The sequence below is a fragment of the Phyllostomus hastatus genome, unplaced genomic scaffold, assembly GCF_019186645.2.
Source record: "Phyllostomus hastatus isolate PE091 unplaced genomic scaffold, TTU_PhHast_1.1 phas_scaffold_21, whole genome shotgun sequence".
Classification (NCBI taxonomy): Eukaryota; Metazoa; Chordata; class Mammalia; order Chiroptera; family Phyllostomidae; genus Phyllostomus; species Phyllostomus hastatus.
In genome coordinates this window covers 49447871-49467860 of record NW_025334017.1, presented here as the reverse complement: position 1 = coordinate 49467860, position 19990 = coordinate 49447871, and positions in this window count along the sequence as shown.

Sequence of the window (19990 nt, the reverse complement as noted above, 5' to 3'; positions counted from 1 at the left end):
TCAAGCAGTGAATAGAGGTAATGGATGCTAACAAGCACCTACAATGCAGAAAAAAAAAAAAACAGGAGAAAGAATTACTGACTGAAAAGGTCAGCAGTACCATTACTGGGAAGACCCAAGTTAGGGGAGTCAGGGGACTTCCCCTCCTCAGTTCTTGTCCTGCTTGAAAGAATGGATTCAGGCAGGGGACAACAAGCACAGTGAAGGTGAAGTAGCAGGTTTATTTGTGAAATTCACTTGACAGGAACCTGCAAGCTTGCACCCAGCTAGTCTGAGTGCCCCACCTGCTGGGGTTTCAGGGCTTTCACGTTTGCAGCGAGCCTCCAGGCTTCCCCTCTGCAGCCCTTCTCCCAGCCCTTCTCCCGACCTTGGGATTAACAAACAGTTTCAAAGGCTTCCTTTCCCAATAGAGAAAATGGTACATAGAATTTCAAAGGCTCCCCTCCAGCTGCTGGTGCGCTCATCCTGGTCTCTCTTGTGACCTTGGAACCTCTGAAAACATTACCTGACCCTGCTTGGAACTGCTGAATTACTGGGTGGGATGTGTCCCCCTCCCCCTCCCCACCTTGGTTTGCTACCTATGCTGCTTATCAGTGCTGAGAATGAGAAGCCCTGCTCTGCATGGAACTCAATGAACAGTCCAAGAGAATGGACACCGCACATCACTTTGCTCCCTAGATCTGAAACAATGCCTCTCTCTTTGCACAGATAGCATACAAACTAATGGCTTAGCTGAAAGGTTCCTTTGCTTTTTAATCTGAGATGCTATGACAGGCACACTTTTCATTTTCCCTCAAACACGGTGACTGGACAACGTTAACACCATTTTTTTTCCCACTGCCCTGTGCAGCCTTTCAGGTAATTTCACCATTCCATGGTCCCACAACTTTATCTTTCGGAGCAGAGAACTCTTCCAGGTGCCTTCTGCAGTCTTCCAGGGAATGGGAATTTCTCCCCACTAAGAGAAACTCGGAATACTGAACTACATGGCTATGGGAGGTGCAAGGCCTGGTGAGCACTGCGGATGAGTCACAGCTGCGCAGCCAGGCTGGATCCTTTTTCCCTGGTCGCCAAACAGAAACGTGTGCTCTCACCTTATCCTGTCTTCTGCTGACAAATTCCAGACTCTTTCCCTCAGGCGGTGCTTTCCAGTTGGTCTGACAGGGAGCAGTACTTGCTGGGAGTAACCCACTGGGTTTCCACAAAAGCTCCTTCTGCAGGACTCCTTCCCCAATCCACAACATACACATCACCTTTTGGATGAAGAACACGCTTTGGAGGGGGCTGGTGGTGGTTCCTTTGCTGGCCCTCAATCTCTCCCGTTCCACATTATTCTAAAATATCAACAGTTCTTCCTCCCCTCACAACTTATTTGGAAAATGCAATGTTTTCGTTACGTTTCAGTAAAGAACCACGTGTGGATATGCGGTCAAGATGGGTCCCCCCTTGCACCTGCTTAACTTCTGTGGAACCCAGATGTCCAAGTGATTAACCTAACTGTGCTGGTGCAAATGATTTTCAATGCTATAGGATACTTTGAGTATGTTGCCTGTCTCCCACAAGCCATAACGTGGTCTGTGTTCATTTAACATCTTCCCACGAAGGATCTCCACTGCAACTGGCCTGCCAGATCCATAGGACAACTGCACACAAGAAATCACCAGAATGAAACTTTGCAGTCCACTTTGGACATGTTCCATCACTCACAGCAACATCTCCATACATACCACAAACCTTTTTCTTGCCTTATATTTGCGCTTTTACTTTTCCTGAAATGACAAAGCCTAAAGGGCTGAAAATGTTGCTTATGTTCATGCATCTTCATTGTGAAAATGGCTACACACACATTCACCAGTTGTGTTCACATTTTTTTTTAACTCAGGCAGGTATGACAGCTGTCATGAAGCCGTCTAACAAACTTGTTTCAAATTATGTTAAAGGCAAGTATGTGGGACCAGAGCGAGGTGATGGGGCGGCGGTGGGAGAGGGTTGGGGGCTGAATTGACATTTTTACCAGACCAACTTGAGGCAAGTTTCAAACAGCATTGCAGCCTCAAAATCCTATACAATGTTTTTTGCTCTCATAGCACTTAAGCTAGCATTCACAGAGAACAGGTGAGGAGAAAGTTTTGTGGTTCAGGACTTCTGGAATAGACTCCTACAGAAGCTCCAGAATGAATCACGTTTCAATTACAAAATAACTGGACCTAAATGATGGTAAAGATGCTCTGTACCAAAACTTGAGAAAGAAATCTCCACCCTTGAACACAGGTCAGAAACAAAGCTAGAAATACACAAGTTTTGCAACCATATGAGGAACCCAACATGGTAAACAAAGTCCAGGCAAAGTGGAGGAAACGAGCCCATAGACACATCCTGAAGGGCAGGTACATACAATGATGGTGCTTGTATTTTCCTTTACTTTTTTGTATCTCTCGTAGAACCACTATATATAAGTTTTACCTTTGCATTTTTTAAGGAAGCTGCAACAAACAAAGCAAATTACAAACGACTTTCACGCATACTTGGCACTTGTAAAAACCTGCCTCTATTATGCTACAAAGCCACTTCCAAGAAATGTCACATAAAACATGCTTATTGCTCCTCTGGCCATTACTCTGGAGACCAATCACAAGGTAACTGTATAGTCCTGACATTTAGATGTTTTTGAATGCATTTGTAAATACCACTCCCATCAAAAGTCATTGATACTTCCCTGCTGACCTAAACTAACATGTCATTTCCCAAAATAACCACGAGATGGCAGAAAAGACCAACACTTGGAACACAGTGTACTATGGGCTTGGCCACAAGGTTCCTCCGAGATTTCCACTAAGATGCAACGACAGGCACATTTTTTCATTTTCCTCAACAATGTGACTGGACAGCGGTTTCATCGTTTACTTCCATTGTCCTCTGCCATCATTCAGTCAATTTCACCATTCCATCTGCCCACAGCATTGTTATCTTTGGGAGCACAGAACTCTTCCAGGTGCCTTTTGCGGTCTTCCATGGACCAGAAATTTCTCTCCACTAAGAGAATTTAGGAAAGGCTGAAATACCTGAAAGTCCGAGGATACAACGTCCTATGAGCACTGCAGACGAATCGGGACTGCCCAGCCAGGCTGGAACTGTTATCCCCTGGTGACCAAAGAGAAACGTGCTCTCTCACCTTCTCCTGATGGCCAGTTACGTGTCTTCTGCTGACAAATTCAGGACTCTTTCCCTGGGGCAGTGAGTTCAGTTGGTGCAATGGGGAGCAGTACTGTGGAAGTAACTGCCTGGTTTCCGGTGAGCAGCTCCTAGTACAGGACTCCCCAGTGATCCCACCATGTCCACAGCATCACCTCCTTTGGGTGCAGACCACACTTTGGAGTGGCTGCTAGTGGTTCCCTTCATGTGCTCACAATTTCTCCCAGTCCCCATTAGTGTCCAATGTCAATGATTCATCCCCCTTTCCACAGTTTATCTTGGCAATACCACATTTTCCTTGTGTATCAGCAGACAGTCTGATGTGGAAATGTGGTCAGGCAGGGATCCCTCCTCCTCCCCCCTTAACTTCTGTGAGCCCAAACATCAAAGCGATTAATGTAACCATACTGGTGGAAATGATTTTTGACGCTTCATTTGGGTTTTTTGAGTATGTCACCTGTCTCCTGCGTGGCATACTGGGTTCTGTCCTTGATGCATGTCTGGTCTGCATGGCTATTGACTGTGACTTGTCCATCCAACAGGTGGGGAGCCCTCACACGAGAAATCTCCAATGAGAAGCTTCACAAACAACTTCTGCCATGTTGTGAATTGGGAAAATTCACAAACAACTTCTTCCACAAGCCACAAATCTTGTATTTCATTTAACTGGCCTTTTAACCCTCTTGATGTGCCACAGTGTAATGTACTGAAAATATTACTTCTATTCATCCATCTTCAATATGAAAATGACCACACACTCATTAGTTCTGATGAGTTTTTCTTTTTTTAATGTATTTTATTGATTATGCTATTACAGTTGTCCCATTCCCCCCTTCTCTCCCCTCCACCCTGTACCCCCTCTCCCACCCACGTCCCCCCCCTTTAGTTCATGTCCATGTGTCATACTTATGAGTTCTTTAGCTTCTACATTTCCCGTACTATTCTTGCCCTCCCCCTATCTATTTTCAACCTACATTCTATGCTACTTATTCTCTATACCTTTTCCCCCTCTCTCCTCCTCCCACCCCCCTGCTGCTAGCCCTCCATGTGCCCTCCATTTTTGTGGTTCTGTTCCTGTTCTAGTTGTTTACTTAGTTTCTTAATAATTGTGAGTTTGCTGTCCTTTTACTATACATGTATTTTCTTTATCTTCTTTTCTTAGATAAGTCCCTTTAGTATTTCATAAAATAAGGGCTTGGTGATGATGAACTCCTTTAACTTGACCTTATCTGAAAAGCACTTTATCTTCCCTTCCATTCTAAATGAGAGCTTTGCAGGATAGAGCAATCTGGGATGTAGGTCCTTGTCTTTCATGACTTGGAATATTTCTTTCCAGCCCCTTCTTGCCTGTAAGGTCTCTTTGGAGAAATCAGCTGACAGTCTGATGGGAACTCCTTTGTAGGTTACTGTCCCCTCATCTCTTGCTGCTTCTAGGATTCTCTCCTTCGTTTTTACCTTGGTTAATGTAATTATGATGTGCCTTGGTGTGTTTCTTCTTGGGTCCAACTTCTTTGGGGCTCTCTGAGCTTCTTGGATTTCTTGGAAGACTGTTCCCTTTGCCAGATTGGGGAAGTTCTCCTTTATTATTTGTTCAAATTCGTGCTCAATCTGTTGCTTTTCCCCTTCCCATTCTGGTACCCCTATAATTCAGATGATGGAACGTTTAAAGGTGTCCTGGATGTTCTTAAGCTTTTCCTTTATTTTTTGAATTCTTATTTCATCATGCTTTCCTGCTTGGTTGATTCTATCTTCCTTCTGGTCCACTGTATTGTTTTGAGACTCAGATTCCTTCCTTTCACTATTGGCTCTCCTCCGCGTATCTTCCTGCATCTCTTTTATGGTAACCTGCATCCTTTCATCTAAATTGCGCCCCAAATCAACCAATTCTGTGAGCTTTCTGATCACCAGTGTTTTGAACTGTGCATCTGATAGACTGGCTATTTCTTAGTCGCTCAAAAGGTTGAGTCCTGGGGGACTGATCTGTTCTGTTGGAAACATGTCTTATGTCTTTCCCTGTCTCTCCTTTTTTTTTTTTTTTCCTGGTCTGGTCGCTCCTGTTAAGATGGGGGACAGAGCCTTAGGTGTTCACCGGGGCTAGGCACCCCGGTCGCTAGATTGTGACGTTATATGTGGGGGCGGGGGCGGGGGCGGGGGCGGGGGCGGGAGGGAACAATGGCAGTAGTTCTGTTCTCCTGGGCTCAGACCCTTCTCTGGGATCCTGGGCTGCGAGCTCTGCCCTGGTCCACAATCACTGCCTCACTGGGTCGCCCAGCCCAGCTTGTGTACTCAGGGATCACCACTGCGTTCTTGCGCCCCAGATGGCTGTTGCGCCAATTTTGCACCAAATTTTCCCCGACCTCCTCGCGCTGCTGACCCACGCCAGCCCCTCACCCACCCGGCTCGTCGTCTCCTACCAGTCTGGATGTACGGGTCTACTTCAACTTCTTGGCTGTCCGACTTCCGTTCAGATAAATCCTCTATCCGTTCTGAGTGTTATTCTATCTGTAAATTATTGTTGTTCTAATCTTGGTTGTGCGAGGAGGCACGGTGTGTCCACCTATTCCTCCATCTTGCCGGAAGTCCTAGTTGATGAGTTTTTCTTAAACACATGCTGATAAGACATCTGTCATGATACAGTTTAACCAAAGGGTTTCAAATAAAGTTAAAGACTATCGCATGAACCAGAGTCACATGATGGCAGAGTGAAGGCAGGGTGGTGAGGGACTGAACTGAGTGTTTGGCCAACCCAGTATAAAGCAAGCTGCAACCAGCATCACAGCACTGCAATCATATACAGTGAGTTTCTTGCTCTCATATCATTTAAGCTAGAATTCACTGAAAGTGGGTGGCAGGAAAGTTCTGTTGTTTGGTATTTATGAAACAGACACCTAAATAATCTCCAAAATGAATCACCATTTGAGATACAAAATAACTTTAACTGAAATATGCTTAACATACTACACACTGAAACTTCAGAAAGAAATTTTCACGCAGAAATACACGTTAGAAACAGAAACTGGAAATGTACCAGTTTTTGCCCCATGTGAGGAAACTAAAATAGTAAAGGATGTCTGGACAAAAAAGAGAAAAAGAGCCCCAAGACATATCCCTAAGGCCACATACACAAAACGGTGACACTTTTATTTTATCTATGCATTTTATTTTGTATTTTACACCATGGTAGAAAAATTGAATAAACTTTACTTTTCTCATTGTTTAAGGAAGCTGCAACAGACAACACAAATTACAAAAGATTTTCAGGCACACCTGCAACTCATCAAAGCCTGACTTTATTACACTACAAAGCCAGTTCCAAGAAACATCACATGAAACGCACTCATGGCTCTTTTTTCCCTTAACCTGCAAACCAGTCACAAGGTAACTGGAAAGTGCTGATATTTAGACATTTTCTAATGATTTTGTAAATACCACTGCCATCAAAAGCCATTGATATTCCGCTGAAATCAACCACTTTTCCTGCAGACCTGAACTGAGGTGTCATTCTCAAAAATGACCAACAGATGGCAGCAGAGACCAACAGTTGGAAACACATTGTTAGTATTGCCTTCACAAAAAGGTTCCTTTGCTTTTTACCGGTACAACGAACCGAAAATAGTAAAGTCAATCTAGGCAAAGCTGAGGAAATGAGCCCATAAACGTGTCTGTAGGGGCACATACATAAAATGAGGGTGCTTTTGTTTTACTTTACTTTCTTTAAACTCTTGGTGGAGAACTTTAAATGAATTTTACCTCCATGTTCTTTAAGAAAGCTGCAACAAAGCAAATTACAATTCTCAGGCACACCTGGAAATTGTAGCAACCCGACTCCATCACACTACACAGCCAGATCCAAGAAATGTCACATAAAACACACTAATTGCTCCCCTGGCCGTTAATCTGGAAACCAGTGACAAGGTAAATGGACAGCCCTAACATTTAGACGTTTTCAAATGCACTTGTAAAAACCCCTGCCATCAAAAGTCATTTATATTCCACTGAAATCAACCACTGTCACTGCTGACCTGTACTGAGGCATCATTCCCCAAAATTGCCACAAGATGGCAGCAGAGACCGACACTTGGAACACACCAAACCACTTACTGGCTTGGCTGAAAGGTTAGTTCACTTTTTACCATCAGGTGCCATGACAGGCACACTTTTCCTTTACCCCCAAAACCGTGACTGAACAATGACTGGACAATGCAGTCACCGCTTTGTTCCACTGCCCTCTGCCACTTTTCAGGCAACTTCACCATTCACTTCATTATCCCACAGCATTGTTCTCTATTGGAGCAGAGAGCTCTTCCAGGTGCCTTCTGCAGCCTTCCAGGGAACGGAACTCTCTCTCCAATAAGAGAAATTCGGAAAGACTGAACTAAATGGTCATGTACCTTCTGCATCTTCTGCTGACAAATTCTGAACACTTTCCCACAGGCGGCTTTCAGCTGCTCTGATGGGAGTAACCCACTAGGTTTCTGCAAGGAGCTCCCACTGCACGACACCCTCAGGAATCCACCACATACACAACATCACCTCCTTTGGAGGAAGACCGCCCTTTGGAGGGGCTGGTTCCTTTCTTTCCCTCAACTCTCCCATTCCACGTTATTCTAACATATCAACAGTTTGTCCCCCCTCAAAATTTGTCTTGGAAGCAGAATGTTTTCCTTAGGTTTCGGTGGAGAATGGCTTGTAGAAATGCAGTCAAAAAGGGCCCTCCAGCACCCCATTTAACTTCTGTGGAACACAGCATCAAAGCAATGAATGTCACCGTGCTGGTGCAAAGAATTCTTGATGCTCGATCTGGACCCATTGAGTGGGTCACTTGTCTCCCACGTGCCATTACGTGGTCTGTCCTCAGTGAATGTCTCCCCTCCATGGCTCTCCGCTGCCACAGGTCTGCCTACCCGAGCAGCAACTGCGTGTGAGAAATCTCCATCATGAAACTTCACAATCCACTTCTGACACATTCCATCACTCACAGCAACATCTCCACACACACCACAAACCTTTTGTTGCCCTGCAGTTGTGCTTGTACCTTTCTTGAAGTGACAAAGCCAAAGGGGCTGAAAATGTTGCTTATGTTCATGCACCTTCAGTGGGAAAAGGACCACACACACATTCACCACTTGTGATGAGATTTTTTATCTCCCCAAACCTCTAAGACACAGGGAGTAAGGTAAGAGGGTCGACAAGCTCTTCCTAGGAAGTCTTACTGTCTAAAGCTGAGGTGATTGTGCTGAAGCTCTCTTCCTACACCCAGTTTTGGAAACTAAACCTCTTAGAAAAAAAATGAGATGTCAATCCTACATAATTTCCCAGTCTTCCCTTTCCTAACACCCAGTTTAAAAATCAATGTGCCGAGTGCAAAATGTTGGCCTTCTTCATGACTACCTCTGAAAGTTTACATAGAAGTTTTATATCAACAAGGTGCATTAGTACATTGTTCCATACTTCATCAACATAATCACTCAGTTTTGAGAATGTTACTTCAGTTAAATTGTTAAATCTTACTTAAGTAAATGGTTATGAACATGTACTCCCCAAATTCACCTCCTATTAAATATCTGACTGTTTGCTTAAGTGGTGTAGAAACAATCCTTCCTCTAGCCTCAAGAATCTTTGGACTGGTCTAATAATCCAACAGGTATAACACGGATCAGCAAATGAAACAACCTATTTTGAGATATGCACAGGCATGGGAACATCACTCGCATGAGAGAGTCAGGAACCCCACGTGCAGAACAGCATTAGACATAGAACGGAAACGTGGGCACATACAATGTACTGAGGCTGAGATGGCGCGAGGGTCAGAGGGGCTTCAAAGTGACCTTGCAAAATGACACGAGCAGATGCTACGAAAAAGGTGCTGTTCCCAATATGTCCACAAGGCGGCGACAAAAGTAGCATTTCCTGCTGGCCTCAACTCAGATGCTACTCCAAAAATGCTCACTAGATGGCGGTGTGTAATAGAGTGTAAAAAGGGGGTCCTGACAAGTCAGTCCTGGGTCCTCTGACTTCTGGGAGAAGTGATATTTCCTAAGAGAGGATGGAGCCCCGTAACAGGAGCTCTGGGTCCTCACCAGAGAGCATAAGAGGTCGTGTCAAGTCAGCTCTGGGTCTTATAAGCAAGGAGAGGGGTCCCACCTGAGAGTGTAAAGGTCCTGTGACCTCAGGCCTGGGCCACTTGAGTGTGGAGAGGACCACAGGAGAGATGGGAGTGTCCTGTCACTGCACACCTGTGTCCTGTGAGGGTTGAGAAAGGCCCCTCCCTGTGAAATGCAAGCGTCCTGACCCTTCACCTTTGAGCCTGGTGACTGTGGGGAGGGGTATGACTTGAGAGAGCAGGGGGTCCTGTCACTTCAGCTGTGGGTCCTGGGAGCCTGAAGACAGCCCCCCTCCAAGAGCACAGGGCTCGGCCACACCGGCCCTGTGATTGTGAGGTGCACAGAGGCTGTGGGTCCGTGACGTCGGGGAACATCCCTGCCTGTGAGTGTGTCCCATCGCCTGTGCACTGTGGGTGCGGGAACAGGGGTTCTGTGGAGAGACCTGGGGGTGCTGTCACTTCAGCCCTGGGTCCCAGAATTGCAGGAAGAAAACCTCACCAGGAAGAGGAAGCTGTGGTTCCGAGTCAGCACTGGGTGTTGTGAGCAGGAGGAGAGGCCCCACCCGAGAGGACACCCGGTCTTCTGACATCAGCCAGGGTCCCAGAGAGTGTGTGGGGGTCCAACATGGGATAGTCTGGGGTGCTGTCTCATCACCTTGGGGTCCTGGGAATGTGGGGTGGGCCCCTCACTGAGAAAGTAGGGGGCCCTGCCATCTGAACTCTGGGTCCTGGGAGTGTGGGAAGGGGCCTCTCCCTGCCAGGAATGGGGTCCTGTCACAGTGAAGAGGGCCCCGACCTGGGAAAGACAGGCGCCCTGCCTGACAGCCGAGACCTGTGGACATGGGAAGGGCTCCCACCTGACAGAGTAGGGAGCCTGTCACCCAGGCTCTGTCCCCTGTGCGTCTGGAAAACTGTCCCACCAGGGAGAAGAGAGGTTCCCGTCCCCTTGGCTCTGGAGCCCCCGAGTGTGTGCAGGGTCCCTCCCAGGGAGCGCAGGGGGTCCTGTCACATCGGCTCTGGGTGCTGTGACGTGGGGGCCGGGTCACACTGGAGACAGTAGAGGGCACGACAGCTGCAGCTTTTGCTCCTGTGGCTGTAAGAAGGTGTCGGTCCTACCAGAGAGTGAGGAGCCGTGTTGCTTCAGAACAGGGTCTTATCGGTACGGCCAGGGGTCCCTCCTAAGAGAACAGCAAGGCCTGTGACACCAGGTCTGGGTCCTGTGCATGACTGGGGAGCCCACCTGGGAGAGTGGGGTCCTGTGGTCACAGCTTGCATCGTCCGAGTGCTGGGGGGTCTCATCAGGGAGAACAGGGGTGGTGTCACATTCCCTCCAGTTAAGGGGGTTCAGGGAGCGTGGGGCGGGGTTTCACCCAGAGAGAGCAGCGGTCCCATGACATCAGCTCGGGGCCTATGAGTATGCAAAGGGGCCCGGCTGCCAGAGTAAGGGGTTGAGTCACTTCAGCTCTGGGTTCTGTGGTTATGGACAGGGGTCCCTCTCTGGGAGAACAGGGGTCTTGTCACATTAGTTTGGGGAAAGGTCCCCCCAGCGGCAGTAGTGGGCCCTGTCATGTGAGCTTTGGGTCCAACCATGATGGGCATGTAAGACCTGCTGAGCTGGGGATGGTGTGAGGTGCCCTGGAGATTCCAAGCGTCCTGGCAAAATGGTCCGAGCAGCTGCTGAGTAAATAGGTGCCATCCCCAGGATGTGCACTAGATGGCAGCAGAGCAGAGCATTTCCAGGCAGTGGGCGTCTGAGAGCCAGCAGGTCCACTCTGCCAGCGCAGAGGGACCTGTCCCATCAGCTCTGGGTTCTCTGAGTGTGAGGAGGGGTCTCACCCGAGAGAATATGTAGCTCTGACACCACCTCGTATCTGAGCCCTGTGACTGGGGGAGGGGCTCCCCCTGAGAGAGCAGGGGTCCTGTCACATCGGTTCATGGGACTGTGTGGAGGGGATAAGCCTGAGAGACTGGGGGTGCCGGGATGTCAGCGCCGAGTCCTGTGCGTGAGAGTGGGGGGTCCAGTCACTGCTGCTCTGAGTCCTGTGCGTGCTGGGGGGTCTCCCCTGGGAGAGCAGGGTCCAGCCACAGCGGCTCTGGGTCCGCATGTGGCTGTCTCGCCTCTGGCTCTCAGGACCGACACGACTGTCTTCCTGAGTCGTCCGAGACCTGATTGAAACAGTGGGAAACGGAAACATGTTTCAAGGAAACATTGTATCTGTGCTTTATGGGCAGAAAATGTTTCACACCATCTTATCTGGTGCGGCACAACACAGGACAACTTCGTCCTTCTAACAAAGTAGAACAGAACCAAACTGCGCTTCTACGTCAGCTGACTTTTCACATTTACACCCATTTACTTAATGAAATGTGTTCCCATCACGGTCAGCTTTGCCATATAAAAATCTTCCCCTCTCTGCGTTTCCCTCCACAGATCTTCTGCCACTTTCCTTTTCACACTCTGCTGTTGTCCTGCTTTTCCTCTGTCTCGCTCTAGAGCAACCAGCCTCTCTTAGGACAAAACTAATTCCCTTTCTCTTCAAAGAAACACGCCCAGGCCTCATACCATTGTATTCAGTCACAACATATCTTGTTTTTCTTGAAAACACCGTTCTTTTCTCTGCTGCTTTTTGCTGTACCTTTAATTATTCTTAACTTTTTTTAATCTTAATTTTCCACTGAAGCTAAGAGTAAGAAATTGTGTGTTCTCTGTTACTCCAGTATTCTGTAGATTGACATTTATAAACAAATTCAATCACTTCTACAGAAATATTTATTCATAGCACAAAATTTTTAATGTTTCACAAAAGTTTACCAATAGTGTCAAGTATTTCCAGTTCCTCTATAATTTGCGGCAAAACACAAAAAACCCTGTCTGTGTTCCATCAGCCTAACCCTCACCCAGAGGCTCCCTTACACCATATACACAAAAACCTAAAAAAAAACAACAACCCGGTTTTCCTCACCCAGCTGACCTCTGCTGGTCCTCTGCAGACTGATGCTCCCTCCAGCACCCCAGGTCCCAGGAGACGCCGCCCTCCTCGGGGGCTGCTGCAGCCACTTAAAGCATCTCAGCAAAAGGGTGCCATGGGAAGCCACAGGCGCCATCTCTGGTGGCTGTCCAGGTAGGACAGACCTGTCCTGGGCGCCAGGAGAGGCCACCACCCCTACAGGTGCACAAGGGCCGCGTGGGCCAGAGAGGCAGTTGGAGCCCGGGAGGGACCTTGCAGCCCACACCCCACAGTTCAGGGGCTGCCCCTGGCCCCCTTCCAGCCATCCTGCTTAAATCCATTACACTTGGGGAAACTCCAGCAGAAATGGAGCCACATTTTCCTCGACTTCTCCTGAAGTAGTCACACTGGGATTGGAAACTGCAGCCCCCAGGGAAAGCGGCGTCTTGTCTCCACGTCGCTCACCGCTGGGAAACAAGGACGGAGGCAGCCCGCGCTGCGGTCCCAGTTACGCGATAACGACGAGTCACAGAACAGCACCAGCTCCGAGAACTTCCAGACGCAGTAACTCCTGCAAAGAAAGGTTCCAGATTAACACCCGGAGGAAAACGTAAAAAGCCTCTGACACCTTCTACCTGACTTCTCAAGCCCATGCGGGACCCGCCCAGTTTGGTTACAATATCAACGTTGAGTTTCGTCTTTAGGGAGAACTGGTCACCGTGGCTACAGCAAAGACCCTTTCCGTCCATCATGTCACTTGATCGGACCAGAACTGCCCCCGAACTCTGTCTCGGCCCTTCCCCTGGCCGAGCACACAGTGAGCCCCAGGCGTCCCCTGTGGCGGCGTGCGCTCGGACGGGGACGTTTCTCTCACCAGGGACGTTTCCGATGTACGAACGCTGACCCTCCCTACTGGCAACCGAGCCGCCAAAGAAAGGTCTGGAGAGAAAAGCGCACGTGTAAGGAGCCCGCTGCCCGGAGTCCGCCGACCGTGCGCGCGGGTCCCTGGCTCAGGCGTCCGGAGCCTCCGCGTCGGCACGTGGGATCCCACGCAACGCGACCCGCTCCTTGTCCTCGCGTGGCGGAAAATGGGATAGGTCCTTCGCACCTTCACCACCCTCTCCGGCCGCCGGTTTTCCCGTCGTTTCTTCTTTTCATAACCAGCAGCGAGAGAGGTGAGCTCGGCGACCTTGGAGAGCGCGCGCATGTGAAGCCTCAGCCGGCTCCGGCTCCGGCTCCGCGAACCCCCTTCTGCACCCCGCTCGCCCGTGAGAGGCTGGGGGCCTGGATCCCACAGTCGTTCGCGGTGAGGCCGCTCCACTCCACTCTCCTCCTTCCCATGCGGGACAGGGACCCCCAAAGCTGTGCGAGCGCGCGGCCCCCTGTCCCATCTCCCACCCCATGGCTCTCCCCACAAACCCTCCAGGGGTCTCTCCCGATCTCCGGCACCTCCGCCCACCCGCAGGTCCCATCCCCAAACCTCCGTTCTCTCCCTTCCACCAAATACCTCGCGGGCCCTTTCCCCCTCCAAACCGCCCCCAGGCGGCTCCGGTCCACCCTCTCCGTACCCGCCCCTTGTCAGCACCGAGCACCGGGGTCCAGTCTTTCCAGACACGCGCTGCCCTTCCTGCTCTCACCCGGGCTTCGCCCCCGAACCCCAACCCGCCAGGACCGCAGCCCAACCGGCCCCTGAGTCCCTCACCGGGCAGCGTCCCGGTCGCTCCTCCTTCCCGAAGTTCTCAAGGTTCCCGGGGCAGACATCGCCGCTGCGTCGCGAGACCTGCGCCCCGCGCGTCCCCATCCCCATCCCCATCCCCATCCGGGGGCCGCGGGGAGGGAACACAGAGGACCGGCCAAGGTGGGGACAGGCTGGGTCTGAGAAGGGATCCGGGGCGGGACGGGACCGCAGGACCGTTAGAAGCGCAGGGAGGCCGAGCCCAGCCGGGCGCGGAGGACGCGGACCGGAGGGCGTACCCGCCCGAGAAGGGAGGGCGTTCACTCGGTGGTTACGCGCGTGTGAAGTCCTTACTGGTGTCAGGCCCGGGGACCGGCAACTCGTGCGCACTGCGGGACGCACACCGGTGACAGGGACCCACGTGCCTTCGCGGGGCCCGCTGCTCACAGAGATAAGGAAATAAATATATTCGTCTACATGGAGGTAGCTGCTGTGGAGAAAAAGAACAGGACACGCAGGCAGGAGAACGAGTGGTCAGGAAACACCCTGTCTCTGAAGAAGCGGCGTGGACGCCGAGGCCTAAATGGCAGCGAAGGGCCCGGCATCCGGCCCAGATGCGGTGGAAGCGTCCAGGCCGCGCGGACACCTGCCCACGCGCAGCAGGAGGAAGGGACCGAACAACCGGGGAGACTGAGTCACGGTGGTGAAGCGCTGCAGGAGTCCGAGGAGGACGGCTTTCCCAAAATTCACCAGCTAAAATCTCCTTTATCGAAAATGTGCACATTCGCGTATCGTGAGTTACTCAGGTAACCTCCAGGGGGCGCCATTTCACCTACAAAACACTTCTGCTTTCTGCAAGACCACGGGTCCAAGCCCTGGACTCACTTAAAAATAAGTCTCCTCTTCCTGTTTTATTGAATCATTAATGAACTTGCCACCCACAACATTTTTCTAACCCCTCACATTTCCTCACTTCTTCAAGTTTTCTTCCAAGTTTTATCTATATTTACGTTTTTACATAGCTAAAGTTACACAATTTTATTATTCTACGATACCTTATTTACCTTGATAATCATGAAAAGCAACTAATACAAATAATATAATTTTTTTCAGGGAGATGGAATAACATGCAGAAATAAATATCCTTTAGATGTATGCAGAGACAGTTAGTTAAAGATATAATCATGGGGGGAAATGGAGACAACTTTACTTGAACAACAGTGAAAAAAGAGAAAAAAGATTAGAATCATAAAAGAAAAAAGAAATCAGATCAAACATAAAACAAATTGAAGATAACACAGTTGTAGTATGTGTGCGCTCACAATTTCTTAATGAATTTTGAAACAAATTTTTGTGGGAATGCAATTTCTGGGGATAAATTTGGAAATGCCTGTGACTCAATTTATTTTCCAGAAAATAAGTTTACAAAACAAGAAAAAAAGAGATCTCATCAAAGAAAAGAAGCAATAACAACAAAACGGATACAATACCTAAGACGAACATTAACAAGAACGTGCAACATCTATATGCACAAAATGTTAACATGATGCCCAGTGAAAGACACTCCAACAACTGGAAAGCAACATTGTATTCTTGCATAAAAAAATACATTAAGATATCAATTCACAAAGTTGTTTATAAATTTAATGTGATACAGATTACAGTATCATCAACATCTTTAAAACTAAAACACTTGTTTTCAATTCACTGGTTAAAATAAACATGCTTACAGTTGAATATACAGAAATAAATATCTTTTATGTATACAAAGAGTAATTTAAAGACACAATCAAAGAAAAGAACCAATAGCAACAAAACCAATAAAGTGCTTGGGAATAAACTTAACCAGAATATCCACGATCTGCATGAACAACATTTTTACATATGACCCACATGAAAGAAACTTCAAAAGTAACATCACGTTCTCGTTAGAAAAATCATACACAGATGTCATTTCCCAAAGTTGTTTAATATAGTCTATATTACGATATTACAAAGCTGTTTGCCTGCAGGTAAGCTTCTAGCCCTCTCCTGAAGGTCTCACACGTACAACCCCTGACGACCATCAGCCAGACCACGGAGCGTGACCACACCTCCTGGTGTCCACCTTCCGGACCACCTGGCGTCGTCGGTCATCATGACTGATAACCATCCGGAACCAATCCTAGGGCTCAGAATGCAGGACGAGTAATTCTCGGAAGGTGCCTTTTACTGTAAGAACTCTCCTCTCTTCTCTCCTTCACACGCTGTGTTTCTGTTTGCAAACACTAAGGCTCTGAAAGGAATCTCGGTCACTCGTCTCTGGCTCAGCCTCCAGACTCTTCAGCTTCATTTGACACATTTAACACTTACGGCTGTGATGTGGGTGTAAGCAAATGCACATAGGAGGCGGAGAGGAACACACACCGTTTGCTGCATCGAACAGTGTCCTGCCCAAAATTCCCGTCCACCTGGAACTTCAGAACGGGAACTGACTGGGCAATGGGGTCTTGGCAGAGGTAATTAGCCAGGTGAAAGTGAGGTCACGTTGGATTAGGGTGGGCCCTGACCCAGGGGCTGCTGTCCTTCGCTGACGGTCACGTGCGCACACGGGGAAGAAGGCCACGGGAGGATGAAGGCACAACAGGGCTGCCGGTGTGGCCGGAGGCCAGGAGAGAGGCTGGCACAGACCCTCCTCCTGGGGCTCCGGAAAGAGCCGAAGCTGCTGACACCTCGATGTCAGACTTCGGGCATCTGGCACTGTGAGAAAAAAACTGCTGTTGTTTTAAGCCATCCATTTGTTATACTTTGTTATGGCAAATTAATTTAATGTTTTATGGCTATTTTTTTTCCAATAAAATAAATTAGTAAAGAAGTTACCCACATTTTATGTTGGAACCTTTGGCTCTGCCACCTAAGTATGAAATCCTGAACAACTCATTAGCTACATGAAGGCCTCAGCCGCTTTGTCTGTAAAATGGGGATGTTAACACCCACCCTGTTCACTCCCCACATCGCCACTGGAGTCTCCCTGCACCCTTCTCTCACGATCCACATCCACGTCTCCTCCCAGACGGCTCCAGTGGCCGTGACCGCCTGGCCACCCTCCCTGCCACCCCGTCTCCAGCCCCCAGCAGACCCATCCCACCGAAACACCACCGCAGGTTCCTTCTCCTTCTGTGACCCGCCACCAGTCTCTAATCACCTGTCACATGAAGTCCGAACTTCTTCGTTGAGTTAAAGACCCTCTGGACTCGGCGCCCCACCTGCCTACCACCCTTATCACTCACCACTTGCTCCCCTGGTTCAAAACCAGGTCCAGCCAGAGACAACCTTTGGCCCTGGAGCCTTGCCCTCCTCAGCAGTGCCAGTGAGCACGCTCTTCCCTGCGGGCCGGGCCCCCTCCACCGGAGCCCAGCCCTGGGTCTTCTCCCCGCCCCATGATGGAGGGGAGTTCCCTTTCCCCTGAATTCCTAGAGCACAAAACCTCAGCATCTTACGAATTTTTATTAGTACCCATTAAACTGCAAATGCTGTAAGAGAGAAAACACTTGATTCATTAGTGTGTCTAGCAGGAGATTTCATGGAGAGTGGGTGCTCAATACATGCTTGTTGCATAAATAAATAACAATTATAAAACACTGGAGGTTTTTAAAAGATTTTATTTATTTATTTTAGACAGACAGGAAAGGAGGGAGAGAGGGAGAGAAACATCAATGTGAGAGAGAAACATCGACTGGTTGCCTCTCACAGGCCCCACCCAGGGACCTGGTCTGCAACCCAGGCCCGTGCCCTGACCGGGAAAGGAACTGGTGATCTTTGGGTCTGCAGGCCAGCGCTCAATGCACTGAGCCACACCAGTCAGGGCTAAAAGCACTTGAGTTTTATGGAATTAACACAAGTTTAAAAAATTTTTAAATGTCAATAAAAATGATATTCAGCTAGTACATACCAGTACCATCACACTAGTTGTAAAATACTGAAATACTTCCTTACCATTGACCCTTGCCACATGGATATTTCCACTGCTGCTGCTGGCAGGTCACAGCCCCTGAAAGCATCTGGACTCCCACAATCTCCCAGCAAAAGGGTTGGCCTCAGACTCCCCCCACACATCAGGGCCTGCTGCCCAGACAGAGCAGGTGGGGCAGGGCTTCCAGCTACTCTTGCCCACCACCACCTCCATCCACCCCATTTACAGACGGGTGGACTGAGGCCAGGGGAAGGGGCCCCCCAACCCACGGGCCCCAGAGGAAACACCGCTGAGAGTGTGAGAGCAGCGGCTGCAGCCACAGGAGGCGTGTCCTGGGCAGAGAGCTGCCCCCCCGCCCCCCCCAGGGCAGGCAGCACACCTCCGGTCTTCAGAGGCTTCTTTCCCCAAGTGCTGTGCTGGTCCACCTCCCGACCTGCCACAGGGCGCTGTGAAGCCCGGCGGCATTACCTCACAGAGCTCACCTCAGCGCACCCCTCCTCCCACCTCAAACCCATGAAGGACAGAGCAGGGCAGTTCCTTTCCTAGAGCTGTTTGCTCCCCCAGAGGCCACTGCAGACCTTGAGGCAGGACTAGGTCGTTCCTTCAGAAGCAGCAGGACTTCCGGTCAAGATGAAGGTACGTAGGTAAACACACTTCACCTCCTCGTAAAACTCACACAACAGCAAAAATTATAACTACACAACAAAACAAGTATCACCCGGATTCATCAGAAAATCGAGCTGTATGGAAGTCCGACAACCAAGGACTTTAAAAAGTCACATTCATCCAAACAGGTGCCTTTTCTACAATAGGGAGCCAACTAAAACAGGGAGCCAAAGCAGCTCCACCTAATACACAGAAGCAAACACAGGGAGGCTGCCAAATTGAGGAGACAAAGAAATATGGCCCAAATTAAAGAATAAGACAAAACTCCAGAAAAACAACTAAATGAAATGGACATAAGCAACCTATCAGATGCAGAGGACAAAACACAGGTTATCAGGATGCTCAAAAAACTCATTAGGTAGTGCAACAGCATAAAAAAGACCCATAAGGAAATGAAAGTTACATTAGGTGAAATAAAGAAAAATCTACAAGGAACTAACAGTGGAGGGGATGAAGCTAAGAATCAAACCAATGATTTGGAACATAAGGAAGAAAGAAGCATTCAATCAGAACAGCAAGAAGGAAAAAGAATTTTTTATTTTATCTTTTTATTTTAATTGTTGTCCAAGTACAGTTTTCTACCTTTTACTCCCAGCCCAGCCCACCCCCCCCCAAAAAAAGAATTTTTAAAAAACAAGGATAGAATAAGGAGCCTCTGGGGCATCTCCAAACATACCAACATCCAAATCACAGGGGTGCCAGAGAAGAATCTCAAACAAGTTGGACCCAAAGAGAACCACATCGAGATGTATCATAATTAAAATGCCAAAGGTTAAAAATAAAGAGAGCATCTTAAAAGCAGCAAGAGAAAAGCAGAGTTACCTACAAAGGAGTTCCAATAAGACTGTCAGCTGATTTCTCAAAAGATACTTTGCAGGATAGAAGGGACTGCCCAGAAGTATTAAGTGATGAAAACCAAGGCCTACAACCTAGATTACTCTATCCAGCAAAGCTATCATTTAAAATTGAAAGGCAGATAAAGTGCTTCCCAGATAAGGTAAAACTAAAGGAGTTCATCATTACCAAGCCTTTATTATATGACATGTTAAAGGGAACTATGTAAGAAAAAGATCAAACCTATGAACATTAAAATGGAGACAAATACACAACTATACACAACTGAATCTAAAGAGAAATCTAGGCAAATAACAAGAACAGGAACAGAATCTTAGAAATGGAGATCATTTCGAGGGCTATCAGCTGGGAGGAGGAGTGGGGAGGATGGGGAAAAAGTTCAGGGATTAGGAAGCACCCATTGGTAGGTACAAAACAGACAGGGGGAGAGTAAGAATAGTGTATGAGATGGAGAAGCCGAAGAACTTGTATGTACGACCCATGGGCATGATCTAAGGGGGGGGGGGATTGCTGGCGGGAAAGGGGTACCAAGTGGATGGGTAGCAAAAGGTAAAAATTGGGAGTTTTAATAGTATAATCGATGAAATATATATATTTTT